This window comes from Nanorana parkeri, unplaced genomic scaffold (genome assembly GCF_000935625.1).
Source record: "Nanorana parkeri isolate BGI_ZX_2015 unplaced genomic scaffold, ASM93562v1 scaffold982, whole genome shotgun sequence".
NCBI classification, from domain to species: domain Eukaryota; kingdom Metazoa; phylum Chordata; class Amphibia; order Anura; family Dicroglossidae; genus Nanorana; species Nanorana parkeri.
In genome coordinates this window covers 476,308-491,745 of record NW_017307250.1, presented here as the reverse complement: position 1 = coordinate 491,745, position 15,438 = coordinate 476,308, and the positions used below count along the sequence as shown (strand labels likewise).

The following is a 15,438-nucleotide window of genomic DNA, read 5'->3' as shown; positions in this document are numbered from 1 at the left end:
TTTCCTTAATCACACGCGTGCAAAGGTCCTTCCTTATATACACGTACACCACAAACTGCCACAGTCCTCCGTCACTGAACACAACATTGTCTCTGGCCTGCTCACCCACGTATAATGCCAGGGAATTGAGAAGAGTAAAAAGTCCCCTAGAAAGCCTTACACTTTCCCTCCTCCTCCGCTCCAACCACTCAACCTTCCTTCTTGAACTCTTTCTTTGCCTTTTGCTGCTTAGGCATCCACTGATGGAAATAGAGGACAGAGAGAGAGAGCGTGCCGGTGGCTGTGGCATACGGGCATACCGACCACCTGCTCTTCTACCAGTGCTCTGTCTATGAGGCTCTGTAGTGTGAATTTCAGTAGAAACATTAGGGGAATGGTGTGGTGGTGGGTCAGTGATGGTCTGGGGAGGCATATCCATGGAGGGACGCACAAACCTCAACAGGCTAGACAATGGCACCCTGACTGCCATTAGGTATCGGGATGAAATCCTTGGACCCATTGTCAGACCCTACGCTGGTGCAGTGGGTCCTGGGTTCCTCCTGGGGCACGACAATGCCCGGCCTCATGTGGCGAGAGTATGCAGCAAGTTCCTTGAGGATGAAGGAATTGATACCATTGAATGGACCCCAAGCTCGCATGACCTGAATCCAATAGAACACCTCTGGGACATTAGGTTGCATCTCAGTCTGTTCAGGAGCTCAGTGATGCCCTGGCCCAGATCTGGGCGGAGAATACCGCAGGACACCATCCGTCGTCTCATTAGGAACATGCCCTGACATTGTCAGGCATCCATACAAGCACATGTGGTCCATACAAACTTGAATGGGTACCATTTTGAGTTGCTGCAATGACATTTCAGCACAATGGACTAGCCTGCTGCATCATTTGTTCACTTTGATTTTTGGGGTGTCTTTTAATTCAGCCTTCTGTAGGTTGATCATTTTTCATTTCCAACAAACGATGTGGCATCTTTTCGTTCCTAACACATTACCCAGTCCAGTATACAGTAGCTATCCAGCATGATATTTCTCCCCATTGAGATCTGATGTGTTTTCAAAGTGTTACTTTAATTATTTTGAGCAGTTTATAAAACACAGCATTTTCTGTCCAAAGTATACCAATGTACATATGTAGAAAAATATAGTACCATGAGCCCCCTGGATGCAGCATAGGTAGTTGCTGATGCACAAGGGGAATGTGGGGGAGGGGTTGAGATGAAGAAAATGCAGTGGGAGTAGGAGGACCAGGGGCGGACTGACCATTCGGGCAGTCGGGCACGGCCCGAGGGCCCATGGCCAGTAGGGGGGCCGTGTCCCCCTGCTCCCCCATTACACTTTGCCATTTTGTTCGCCCCGCGTGCTGCCTGCTGGGATCGGCAGCCCCCCCGTGCAGTGGTCAGACTGATAGCGGTAGCCGCGGGACACAGACGGGGACACAGTGACAAGCGGGCGGATTATAAATTTACCGGCAATAATGGGCTGCCCTGACAGGCAATAACGGGGCTGCCCTGGGGGCCTCAGGCGTGAGGACCCAGCGTGCAGCAGCTTCACAGTGCAGAGAGAGACGGAGACCAGCACGTCTGTGACAAGGTGAGTGATTTAATGTTTTTTTCCCTCGGTCTCCCGGTGCTGCTTCCTCCGGCCGTGTAAACTGACACCAGCCAGGAGGACAGTGTCCGACGGCTGAGGAGACTATCTGCCATTCCAGAAATTAAAGTCCACGGACACCAATCTCTGTCTTATTTAACCTAAAATGTAATTCCTTAGACAAATGGAAATTCCTGACTTAGTTGTACTAATCCCCTTCCTCTAGGTAGAGTATAGCACATCCATGCAAGTATGCGGGGCCGTCTGTATGAGTGGGAGTGTGAATGGTTTTGGTTTTGGACAACGTTGTCAAAGGTTTTTAATGGGAAGATGCAATCTGATGATTCACTTTTTTGATGTTTGATTTTTTTTCAAATAAACTTTTTCATATTAAAAGGACATTAAAGGATAAATTGTTTCCCCTCCCCCCATGTTAATGAAAGCACTTACCTTAAATGATGTCTCTTAATCGGATCTTCTTCTTCTTTCCCCATGTTTTCATCTGTCCCTCCAGTGGTGCGGTGGCTCTCCGATCCAGCGCTGACACCTCTCTGCTAGCAGGCACTTCTGATCCAGCGGTGTCTGCATGCGGGTGCACGCGTCCATAGACTTACCTTGCGTCTCTGCTCGTCTCCCGGCCGAGAATCCGAACTGCGCATGCACACGCCCCAAGATGCTTTACGGCCGCCGGATCAGTCTCGTTTTTTCGGACGGGAGCACGCAGCCGAAACAAGGTAAGTGTTAAGCGCTGTTAAAGCGTTTTTTAAAAACTTTTTGCCTATATCTACTGCTTAATAGCAGTAGATATAGGCAAAATAACGGGAGGGTTTAGAACCCCTTTAAATACCTGTACACCGCCACATATCACCAGGGGGGGCGCAAAATTTTGTTCTGCCCCGGGCGCCCGTTACTCAGGTTACGACACTGCGGGCCGTCGAGAGGTAGGTGCGGAGTGGTGGGGGGCCCCAGTGCTACTGCCAGCGCAGAGATGGGGGGACCGTCGGTAAACACCGGCCGCCGGATATTGAGAAAGGAGCCGGAGGAGCTGCAGGCAGCCTGGTATGTGATGCGGCAGCCTGGGGCCTCTGTATAAAATACCGCTGGTCCTCTATAGCAGGTGCCATTCTGCATTGCAGCAGTACTTTATACAGTAATGCTATTGCTGTTTAAAGTATTGTTTGGGTCATTTGTTACTTAGTTACCTAGAAGAGGTGGCACTGTAGCAGAGAAGGGCTGTAGAATGTTAAGGCAGGGAGGTAAGATCTCAAATGAATTGGAGGCAGTGGAGATGTAAGGAGTGGTTGGGAGGGTTATGTAGAGGTGTAGGTAGCAGCAAGTTTACAGGAGGTTAAACTGGAACAATGAAGGTGTTTGTGACAGTGAGTGTTTTACAGTTGGGGAAGCATTTCATATGTTAATAGCAGACATCTCAACTCTCCACTCTCCCGGATGTTTTTCGGGAGTCTCCCGCTATATGATAGAGGCTCCCTGATACCCAGGAGAGAAACATTTTCTCCTGGAAAAGTTTACTCTGCTTTATCTAGCAGAGTAAACCTTTCCCTGCTATCGGTTTATTTCTCGACATCGGGGCCGCCTTCATTTAGAAAAAAGAACTCAATGTATATGTGGGTGGAGCTTGTGGGTGGGTGGGGCTTGTATATGGGCGGAGCACAAGGGGGCCCCATCATCTTATATTGCCCGGGGGCCCCAGGTGTTGTCCGTCCGCCCCTGAGGAGGACCATTGCTGCCAAGCTGTCTATGTCAGGTAGAGCTTTCACCAAGCTTTGTAGTGGAACTTCTTGTGGTTGGGAAGTGGCTGGTGCTTTTGAGTAACATGAGCTGCTTTTGAGTGACACTTTTTATTTCTCAACAATGCAGCAGCATGCGTTATACAAAAGGCAACACCAAGAACAGGCTCTCTGTCTCCCAGCCCTATAGAGGTTTATGATGATTCTACTGTGCATTTGTGGTTATCATCATGCAGACCTAGTACTGCTTAATGAAAACACCCAAGACATGTCTAAAACCATTGTAAAAAGCCTTTTTTTTAAAACTAAAATTAATCAAATGAAAGATGCTTGGGGTGCTGCTGCTGTCTGTAAGCAAAGCAAATTGTTAAAGAATATACATTTAATTCCACTACAGACAAAAAAAACACTTTCAAGGTAGGCTGTTACTGATGCTGTCCCTGAAAACCTACTGGTTCTGAAACACTAAGTACATTTAAAAGATTTGTGCCCCCATTGTGCTCTTTTAACCTTTTTTATTTTTGCATTTGCACAGGTCGCCCACAGCAGTGCCCGGCTTCCCGTGGTATTTGTGTGGCAATAGCTTGCCCAGCAACCCCCCAAAAGGCCACAATTATCCATCAAGATTTGCCTCCAATTGACTTCAATGCAAATCACCTAAAAATTCACCTTGGGAGAATTTTTTGTTCAATTCTCTAAACTCTGGTTGAGTTGAATTTTGGCAGATTCACTCAGCGCTATTCCTGATTGCTGCTTCCAAGTGGCATGATATAATGTTGAGAGGTTGGGGAGCAAAAACCCAAATGTCTCTGGGCGGCAGAGTTCATTTCCTATTGCAGGAAGAGGAGGCAGATATATAAATTGGGTGACTATAGTGATTTCAGCAGCTCTTCATGGGGACAGCATCCTGTTTTTTATTAGGCTTCAGTTTTCCTTTATAGGTTGCTACTGTCTCAGTTGCTAGTACGCCTGAAAATAGATAATGACAGGTACTGAAAAGGAAGATAGGAGACAAATGACACTGTCTGAACATTTAGCTGCAACTTCTGCAAGATATTAAAACCAAACTATACCCCAGTATCACATTTAAACTAAAAAGTCACACTAAGTTTACATCCTTTGCAAAATTCAACAAGTAATTTCAGTAATTTAAAAGAAAGACACAAAAAGTTCAGAAGCAAATTAGTATGCATTGGCAATTTGACAGCAGTACAACTATTCTCACAAAGAACATTTGGGATAGTCAAGTTATGATCGTGCTAGTTACTGAATATAGCAGGGAATACAAATTTGCAAATAATTATTCAGCAAACCTCCTGAGAGAGCTCAAAAGTAAGATGTGAAGAACACTAGATAAAATAAGTAAGGTAGATGATTACAGAGCTATACTGAGTAGATCATCAAAGACATTTATCTTTATAAAACAAATTTAGCCATCGTGCTTCTTATCTCTAAGGCCCTAAATTCAAATCCCAGCAGGGGTGCAGTCTGCACAGAGCCTTATGCTCCCACCAGGGCCATCCCTTTGATGAGGCAGCCTGAGGCTGTTGCCTCACATGGTATCTATTTTGGTCATGTGAGGGGCGGCAGACAGAGCAGCATGTTTGTTGTATACCGGCCGCTCTGCTGCCCAATGTTTGCAGTGTGCTTGCCACCCCTTTTCTGGCCAGACCATCCCAGGTTACTAAGAGCCGAGCAGAGAGATGTGTAAGGGCCAAACACATCTCCCCGCCTAGCTCCACGCAACCTGGGATGCTCCGGCTGGAGTCCCGCCCAAGTCCCGGTAACCAGTGACCTAACTGGCTGCCAGGAGCTGAACGGCATGCCGGCCAGAGCATCCGAGGTTGCTAAGAGCTGGGCAGGGAGTTGGCAGCATCACTCTCATGTCTGGTGGGGCTGTCTCCTCTACCCTCTTTCCACTGCTCTGAATGTGCGCACCCCCCCGGCCTCAGGCAGCAAAAAGACTAGGGACACCATTGGTTCCCACTATGTTTCTAATGGGAGCCTCAGTTGAGTTGTATCAAGTAGAACTCTGGGCAAAGTGTTCTTACTCCCGCACTGCAAGGGTTAAGTGCTCATTTTTGTCTAGGTACTAAAACTAAAAGTTATACTCACCAGATCCTCCAAGACGGCTTGCTTTTAGACCTGTCCCTGAAGCCTCTCTCCCCCTCTGCTAAGGATCTTTGAGTCATCATGTTCTATACACAGTGTATAGGATGCGAGGACACCAAAGGACATATCTCAACTGCAGTGGAAGAGGGAATAGGCGTCAGGGGCTGGAGTAGCAGCCCACCGGCTTCATAGTTCGGGTGAGTATAACCTTTTCTTCAGCATCATCACATCAGAAAAATGTGGCGGGTGCAACTGAAATGTGCAGTACACCCATTTCTACATCAAATCTGCCCCGTCAGCCCTTTTTCCTTTCCTACCTTTCTGTGCTCTACCCCACCTCCCTCCTATCCTTCAAAAACATCACCTTAGGCCCATACTCAGACATGTATCCCTATTGCCAAAATTCCCTATCCCTTACCTCACCAGTTCCCGTTCCTAATTCTCCCCACAACCACTGTGTGTGTAGGTCCATGCATCTACTCATCTCTTCTGCTTACTTCTGTGATTCTCCCAAAAAGCACAATACACATACCCCACTCCTTGGTAGATCTTTACAGTGTTCAGGAACTTGGCCATTTGTGGGCCCCACTGTATCTAATACCTTATTTGTTCAAATTGGGTTTATTAAGAACACACAAGTTACATGAACATGTACAAAGCAAAACTGATATTTCAACCATCAAGCTTCTCCTTACAGAAGAAGCAGAGGAAAAGCAAAATACAAATCGATAAGTAATGTAAACATAATAGAGAGTCAAGAATGTAAACCTTATTTGTATGATCTTTAGACACGTGAACCCTATACACTATGATTTATCCGCTATCAAGTTTACTGTTCAATCCAACACTTGTATCTTACTTGTTGCCCTTTTAAATCTATACAAAAATAATTTGCACTATAATTACCAATGTGATGTTTGTTTGCATTGATGCCATCCAGTCAGGGCACTCAGATTTAGCAGTTGTATTACACTTTGTATTCTCTGGAACACCTAATAAGTCTAAAATGAAATTTGTTTCCCAAGACAAACCTCTTCCAAAGGCTTTGATGCCAAGTGGGAAATGCAACGTACAATCATTGCTTGTTACAGTGCCAGCTAAATCTGCCCCGCACATCACCTTCATGCAGTTTAGCTGTAAAAAAAATCCAAAACAACATTCTAGTGGATTTTTCAGATTCTGTTGTGAAAGCGATCAGCCTGGTTAAATAATACATTTCAGACACTAAGTAATTTCAGTGTAAAATTTAGGTTTTTGGATGTGAATTTCCTCATAAAAGGCAGGTTATTTCCTGTGTATGTTTGTACTATGTGGTATCATCATATTCCATCCTTAAAACAGTTTAGAATAATTTATCATCCACCAGGAGATCAGAAAGTGTGGATTTAAAGTGGACCTTTACCCCCTTTCACTAAAAATCACAGCAGCAGGCAGCTTTGCATGCTGATTTAAAATCATCTTACATTCATTAGTTAAACTTGTTTTTCATTTACTTACAAATAGAGTTCAACTACTTCCTGGTCCAGTTCTGGCAAAATTATGTAAGTGCCAAGTGCCATCCTGGAAGCTTACATTAGCAGGGGATTGCCTTAGAATTCTCATCTGTAATCTAATGAGATCTCAGGGAAAGACATTTTCCTTCCCTGAGATGATGTGCATGGTCACATGTCCTAGTCACATGTGCCAGAAATCCAGGAGGTAAAAGGAGATCTAGTAATCTGCCCTTAGTTAACATGGCCACTGCCAGAAGACTGGGAAAGAAAAGAGAAATAAGGTATACAAAGAATACAAAGCCGGAAATTATCTAGAAGTATGTGTTTGTAGAATCTCATTACTAAACATTTCTAAAGGTGTGTTTGTTGTTATTTAAAATATATGGGTAAAGGTCCACTTTAAAACCTGTGCCCAGATCATGCACACTAATTATTTACATATTCTGAACAAGCAGTAAAATACTTAAACGTAGTATTAAACTCTCAAACTTTTTTTACTAATGAATCCAGATCATTGTATACATTGCCCAGCAAAAAATCTTTTTACATTTTTGTCCAAGCTCTTACAATCATCACGTTTCCATACAGCTGGCTCCATCTCGCTCGGCTCCACTTCACCATACGTCCTGTCCACTACAATATCACAAGGGACAGAAAAGTCTCCAGCAGCCACCCATCTACTAGCTGGGTGTAGCTGTATTCTGTGCTATGACTGCATACAAACTGGCAGATTAGCTGGCACCAGTTTGTGAGCAGCCAGAAATGCCATCCCAATGCCGTCCCCCGACATGCACTGTCTGCATCCAGCGTCAGTTGGATGAATGGTTACATGCAAACATCAGTGGCATTAACCATTGATTTAATTGATTAATACAGAGTATCCATGTTCATGTCACAAAATGTTTCTTTTAAGACTGTGAAGGTTTTCTTGTATCCAGGTCTTGTTATAGCTACAAATAGAAGTAGTAAATCACATTTAACTGGATTTGTTTTGTAATGTTGAAGACATTTCGCTGCTCATCCTTTTTCTCAGTCCCCTTAATCCAATCACCATGGGGTGCCATTCAATGTGCCAAGGCAGATGTTGATTGTCCAAAAACATCACAGGGGGTGTAAAAATCTGTGAAGCCATCCTGTTCATTTTCTGTAATCCAGTCAGCATTGCGCCATGGGCTCTGAGATGGGTGTTTCCTATTCAAGGAGTAAGGAAGCCACTAAAATGAGTAGCAAAACATTTTCAACATTATAGATGTCCAGTTGAACGTGACTAACTACTACTAGAGTTTCCTTTAAGGATTACTACAACAGCGAAAGCTGAACAACACAAGAATCTATGATCTGGGGAATCTGAAGCAATGGCTCCAAGTAGCAAGGAAAATGGAAGTCACTTTATTTTGTAATTACTATTATTAAGAAGATTATTTAGGAAGAGAAGAGGGTTACGTGTACAACGACATCCATTCTGTACATGGAAAACATTCTCTATATACTAGAACAGTATACAGAAAACCAGTGCAGTGCACAGAAAAGTAGAAGTAGTGGTGCTCAGCATTGCTCAAAGCTGTTTAAAGGAGAACTATGGGGTTAAGGCTTTTCCCCATAGTTCTCCTTAGGGTAACGGGAGGACACAAACTAGCGTCCTCCCGTCACCCTAGGCTCAGTATACCGCGAACTGTAGCTCGCGGTATACTGAGATGCCGCAGTATACCACGAGCTGCTGCTCGCGGTATACTGAGACGCCACAGCTGAAGCGGATCCCGACAATTGTGCCGGGATCCGCCTAGCTGCGTGACTGACAGCTGGCTCTGCCTATCTAGAAGCAGAGCCAGCTGTACCCGCCCCCTCCCCCTGTCCGATCCGCCAGTCAGCGCTGGCGAATCGGAGCGGAGAGGGGGGAATCCAGCCCCTCCCCTGTCACGGCAGAGAGCCGTGACAGGATCGAGAGGTGAGCGAACGCCGGTATGTTTTCGCTCACCTCCCGATCTACTGAGCCGACCTGTGACAGTCTCATTGTCACAGGTCGGCTAGAACTATGAGGTGAGTGAAAAGTACTCACCTCATAGTTCTCTTTTAATGCTTCCATTTTTTCAGAACTTTAAACTACCTTTAGGGCCTTTTATTTCCACTCTGTTCCATGTTTGCTTCTGAGTTAGAGAACAGTTGAAGGACGGCACTGAAATGATAATTTCCAAGGGGGACCTATATAAAGCCAACAACACTGAAGCCCAGGGCTTTATATCTGTATAAGGATTTACAGACTTTGCAAAACAATTTTGAAAATCTGTATTCAAATGTTTTTTTCCGTATCTCTAGAAGACTGCTTCAAAATACAAAGTGTTACCGATTTTTTATTAGAATGGTCCTGATCTCTTCAGTGAAATTGGCTTTAAAATTGAGTTTGGAGAACCTGATATCCCTCCTGATTTCTTATAGGTCTCATAATTTGTAGCTACATACCTTAATATTTTGTGAAAGGGTTTTCCATGTAAAAGGTTATTTTCTTTACCTCTTTCTGCTTTTGGAATGCCCATTCAGAAACATGTTACTCTATATAATAAGGTCTAGACCCAATTGACACGATGTCAACTATGCTAAGACTATTGGCTAGGGAAGGTCCTATAAATTGTTTCCACCTCAGATAATTATGGAATAACCTTTCAAGTGCATAAAAGAGACACCCAGGTTGGTTGGGGTAGGACAAGTGTATGCAATACCTCTTTAGTGGCAGAGAGAGCTCAAGGTATGAGGTTGAAGTATGATGTTGTTAAGACATTATTCTCTCATAACTCCCAGTAACAGATCTATTTTAAGCAGCTTTTGGAAGTCAAGCATATTACCTTTAAGGCCAAACTGATTTGTTTACACGAATGTACTTTTTAGACATCCCTACATCTAGCCGAACATTTTTCTCCATGATCATAAACATTTATAGGGCTGGTTTAATGAGAATGATTGACTCAGTATGCTCAGTAAAAACTGTAAACAGGAAACGCTAACTGGTAGCTCAGTAACTCAGGAAATATCAAGGCCAGCATTTGGTAGTTCATATGTCTGGCTCTAAAGTCACGTCAGTACTTATACCCAAGCAGGTGCATGCTTCAGCCTAGACCCAGAATACAGAGCTTGTAGCCTTATTCAGCAAACAGATACAGAGGTGAATATATGGATTTTTATTCACATGTAAACCCTATACTTCATTGATGGTTTTGCTATCTATTTAGGGCTTGTTCACACCATTTTCTGGTCCAGATCTTTAGCAGATCTGCAGACGCGGTGCTATGCATGCAGTGCGTTTTTGACGCGTTCGTGCGTTTCCGGCCCGGAGAAAATGTGACATGCAGTATTTTTTCTGTCCAGACTGGAACGGACTGCGCTGGTGAGAACTGTAGCCCATAAGACACATATGGAGACATTGGGATGCATTTTGGGTGCAGGAGTGCACTGTTCTGGTCCGGACAGAATCTGGACATCGTGTGAACAAGCCCTAAAAGACTTGCATCTGACTCTATACAGCAGCAAGCATTTTAAATAGTCAAGGCCACTCAAAAATATATATTTATTAGCGGATTTTCCTGGGCTAAGACAACCACTGCTTTCTTATGTCTCCTGCTGCAGTCCCCATAAAGTAACATAAATCAATTTTCCATGCATGGATTTGTATACTTTGGTTGTCATTGTCATAAGACAAATTAGATCTTACACTAACCTTAGTAGCTATTTAAAATGGTTAAAATAAATTAAAGCCCAACTCTAGCTTTTTTGGGGGGAAAGGTTAGATCCTCTGCCAAACTATACATACAGGGATACTATATGGCAAGAGGTTATGGAAGAGTCAACCTTGTGTGTATATAGAATGAAAAAAAATGATGTCTATTTAAAAACAAAACCTCATACTCGAATTCTGGATACAATCTCAATTCATCTTGTAATATATTGTTCTTAATGTCGTCTCCTTTGCACTTAAAAAAACATTATAATTGTTCCCCTTAGTTCACTGTAGAACAAAACATATGGCAATAAAGCTGCTATAAATTGTATGTTAGCAACAGCAAGGTCCTAAAACTTATTTTTCTAAGATCACTTGCTGAGAGCAGTGAATATAAGCATTTTCTGAATTCAGGTGTTGAGAATGTGAAATACAAAGAAGGTGTCCTTAGTGCTGGAAACTGTGCAGTCCCCTGTGATCTTGTACTGGACAGGAAGTTCAGGGAAGCTGAGCTGAGAGAGTTGAAGCCAGCTGTTCAGAAACATGATGACTGTAAGTGCTTGGGCAAAAATGTAAAGAAATACTTTGCTGGGTGATGTATAGTTCTTAAATCTGGATTAATTACTGAAAAAAACATTGACTACTTTAATATTGTTGGAAAAACATATCACCTCCTCTTTGATTATTTGTACTCTATACACAGTTCTAGTCATATTCCGATCATACACCTAAGGGATACCCAACAAAAAATCATATCATCCTATATCATATCCATGACAAATTCCATATAGAATTGCATTAAAAGAGAACTATGGGGTAACCTTTTTATCTTATAGTTCTCTTAAGGGTCACGGGAGGGCATATTCTACGTCCTCCTGTGACCCAAAGCTCAGTATATAGCGAGCTATTGCTCACTATATACCGAGATCGTGCGGCCAGGACGGATCCCGACAATGCTGTCGAGATCCACACAGCTGCGTGAGTGACAGCTGGCTCTGCCTATATAGAGGCAGAGCCAGGTGTGCCCTCCCCCGTCCGTTCCTCCACTCAGCGCAGGGGGATCGGGCCGTGGAGGTGGGAATCCCTGCGGGAAGCGGTGTCTGGTGGGAAGCTGTGTCTGGCGGGAAGCGGTGACTGGCAGTCATCGCTCTCTGCAGGGAGATGATCGAGAAGTGAGCGAGCGACGGTCACAGGTCGGCTCGAACTATGAGGTTGAGTGAAAATCACTCATAGTTCTCCTTTAAGGCAATTGGCTTTTTATAATTACAAGCTTCAAGCTGTGACATCTTGCAAGCAGTCTATGACCATCTTTTGTAACATGCAAGCAATCGATGACAATCTTTTGTAACATGAAATGTCTCTGGAAGACTTTTTATATTAGCAAGTAGTCTGACAAGCTTTTGTTACATGCCAGAAGTCCCTGAAAGGCTTTGCAAGCAGTGCATATGAAAGCAGTCTCTGTCAGTCTCTTGTAACAGTTGAATAGTTGGGTTGACTATTCTGCTGCTGCTAAAAAAAAAAGTGAAAGCATTAGTAACCAAAGAACATCTTTCTCAAACTGCATCTTCTCTTCTACATTGACTAAGAATAAACTGACAAATCCTCCTTATTCTCTTGATAGGCCCAAGGTACACCAGTCACGCACTGGTTTCAACAGTATAATGTCCTACTTTAATGAAACTTTCTTTCAGTTATTACACAATATGGTGTAATATTTTTGCCCTATGGGGACTTTTGTAATATTGACATGCCAACAGATGGTGACTATTATATGTCACAGGGTAGTAGACTGGCAAATAGAAAAGGAAACTTTGGATTGCCAAGGTCTAGTTGTTCTGCCTGGAAAATTACTCACATGCTTACAGAAGAACAGGTTACTTGGGACATATGTTGTTTTTGGTCTATCATACTCCGCATTTCATAACCCATCATCACTTATTTAACACATTCTTAGCAGCATTGAATAATAAACAAAGAAAACTGTAGATACTACTGTTTTATGTAAGTATGTGACTGGAGTATACATGTGAAAAGTGTATGTAAAAATAAAATTCACTGTTGCTGCTTATGCGCCCCAACCTTTCTTAACCAGCATGCTATGGCACCCTGGAGTGCCTTCTGGCTATGTCAGGGGTGCCTTCAAATTTTCACACAGTGTCATGCATTTCCATGGTGCAGGCAACTTCTAGCACAATGCAAATGCAAATGCAATGCAAAATACTCTTTAGCTATTGATTGTATTATCAAAGTTGGTTCACATTTACTTACCTTTAAACAAATAAAAATTACCCCAAGGAAGGTAAAAAGATAGGCATGGTCCCCAAGAAGCTAGAAGGTGATTCTACCAACTATACTTGACCCAAGGTTTGTCACCTTTGGGTGATCTTATCCTTTAGCAAGTGCTGAGTTCATTGTGGGTCCACACCTAGTCCCTAGCATTTTTTGTGTGGCAATTTGATGGATGCCTTTGGATGCATGACACTGTGCCATTTATTGCTTGGAAATTACAGTATGTGCTAAATATTGGTTTAGGTGCCATAATATGGTACAGCTACAAGCTTGTGAAATAATTTTAACTGGTGATTTATTAAGGATTTCTTAAGAATTATACTGTCTACCTTTTCAAGAGATACACTCAAAGGGATATTTTCAAATGTAACTTTGTTAAGTCTTTGTTAAGGCCCAATGTGACCACTGTTGAGGAGCACTTCTCCTTTAGCAGCTGGCTTTCAGGGACAGTTTATGTGCACATGCTGGTATTTACGTGCCACCACAAACTTTAGCACCAGTTTATCTGGTGTTAACAAAAACAACATTTCCTAGAGAGGGTAATCTAATAAACTTGTCCTAATGGAGGGGACTTGTTTGAAGTATGGTGGTATTAATGAGATCCAAGTCTCAAAACCTGAGCAAGAACTTGAGACATAATCAGGAACACACCAAGGTCAGGACAGGGGGAGTACAAGCATGATCAGGACAAGCAGGCATTCAGATATAAGGAGTCCATCAGTCCTAAAGTTAAGAGCAAGTAGGAACATGGAGAGCAAGAGTCAGACGGTACAAGGGTCAAGACACAATGAGAGCAGGCAGGAATCAAATAAGCTAGGAGACAGAACCGAGAAAGAACCAGAAACACTCTGAAGACAGTAATTATCAGAACAACAAAAACAGGATAACAGGATCACACAAACGTTTAAGTTAGTGTCGTGGGACCAGGGGTGCTCCTTTACCTGGTTGTCGACGGGCATGGTGCAGGGTGTAGGATCCTTCCTGTGGTGTCTAGGTGCCAGGGGCAGGGTCGCAGGTGCACACACATGAGCACATGCGTGCATGCACACGTGAGCGTGGCGTGCACGTGGCCTATTAGTCAATTCCGGTGCTGATCATTCACATGGAGGGCCTCACTAACACACCTACATCTCCTTGCCATCCCATTGGCTTCCGGGGGGTTGGAAGCTTCCCCGTTGCTCCAACAATGGGGGTGTTCATGGACCTTGCTGGGTTTAAATCCCTGTCAGAGCCCTGACTTGTTGCTGAGTTATCCTGCCTGAATCCTGTGCAAGTATTAAGCGTTATCCTCGTTTCCTGCTCCTGATCTCCTTTCCCACCATTTGGACTCCCTGGTTATTGACCCATGGCTTGTCTTCTCGTTATTGATATTTGCTGCCTGCCTCGACCCAGACTGTATTCTGACTACGCCTTTGGACTTCCCATCTTGTACATTCACTACAGACTTGTATCCAGCCCTGTTCTCTGCTACTGGGTTCCACTCCAGCATACAGGGTAACTCCACCTCTGACAGTTAGCAACTGAAATCTGAACGCTAAAACAGGCCTTCTGGTGACCTTCTAGAGGAATATTGGTTAAGCAGGAGGCATATACCTGGCTACACCTGTGCAAGTGCACAGCTGAATAGATAAATAGTAGTTATACTCATGCTCGGGCACTGAAAAGAGATTTGGAGTACAAGAAATTAAAAAAAGAACTGCAGGAGAGGGAGCAACCAGTGAAGAAGAAACTGGCAAACAGCAGGGCTAATGGAGGAGTGGGAAAACAACAGCAAATGCATGTAGAAAATAGGACTAAAGAAGTCAGAATGAAAAAGAGAAACCTCATCAGGCAGATATGATGAAGATAGGTCACCTCCTCCTAGGCAGTTAATAGTCAGCTGTAACACGGATGTGGGAGCAGGTAGGCAAAATGACAAAGATACCACATTTTACCACATTTCATATTCCCTGGTTTTAATACAGATGTCTTTGTATCACTTTTACATACAACGAATCAGTTATCAAACATCTTCATAGCTAGTAGCTACTGACACTACCGTTTTACCTCATTGTTTGCCTTTATGTCCTATACATCACTGGCTACCATGGAGAGGATTGAATTTAAAGCTGAACTCCAGACAAATAGCTAAATGCCAATAAATATGTATTTTTGTCTATCCGATGCTAAGAACTGTGCAGCTCTGCCACATAAAACAGCCCTGTCTGGCAGGGCAGAAGACCTGTTTTTTTTCTGTTAAGTAACACTTACAGGTCTTGTCCCTCCTCCAGCCTGTGACTGAATAGTGAAAGAAGAAGCAGCAGATCGATGTGCTCATCTCTCTGTCACTCTGTTGTCTTCTTCTATCAGCATGTTCTTTGTTAGCACATGAGCACTGCAGTGCAGTACAACTGACGTTCTCCTTGTGTTGCTTCTCCCTCTACCAATGGGAGCTTTGCTCTATAGGGAATTGTGGAGGTTGATACCAAGACACATTCAAGTATTTACCTGGCTTTTGTTATACA

At 43.5% G+C, this 15,438-nt stretch overlaps 1 protein-coding gene across 2 annotated transcripts in view; it reads right to left on the bottom strand.

The window, feature by feature from the left end:
- VAMP4 (vesicle associated membrane protein 4) overlaps positions 1-6,488 on the bottom strand; it is a 44,617-nt gene extending 38,129 nt beyond the window's left edge. For both annotated transcript variants that reach the window (XM_018566840.1, XM_018566841.1), the window contains exon 1: positions 6,478-6,488. The gene's annotated coding sequence lies outside the window, so the exon portion shown is untranslated. The remainder of the gene's footprint in view (positions 1-6,477) is intronic.
- Between the last annotated feature and the right edge of the window lie 8,950 nt (positions 6,489-15,438).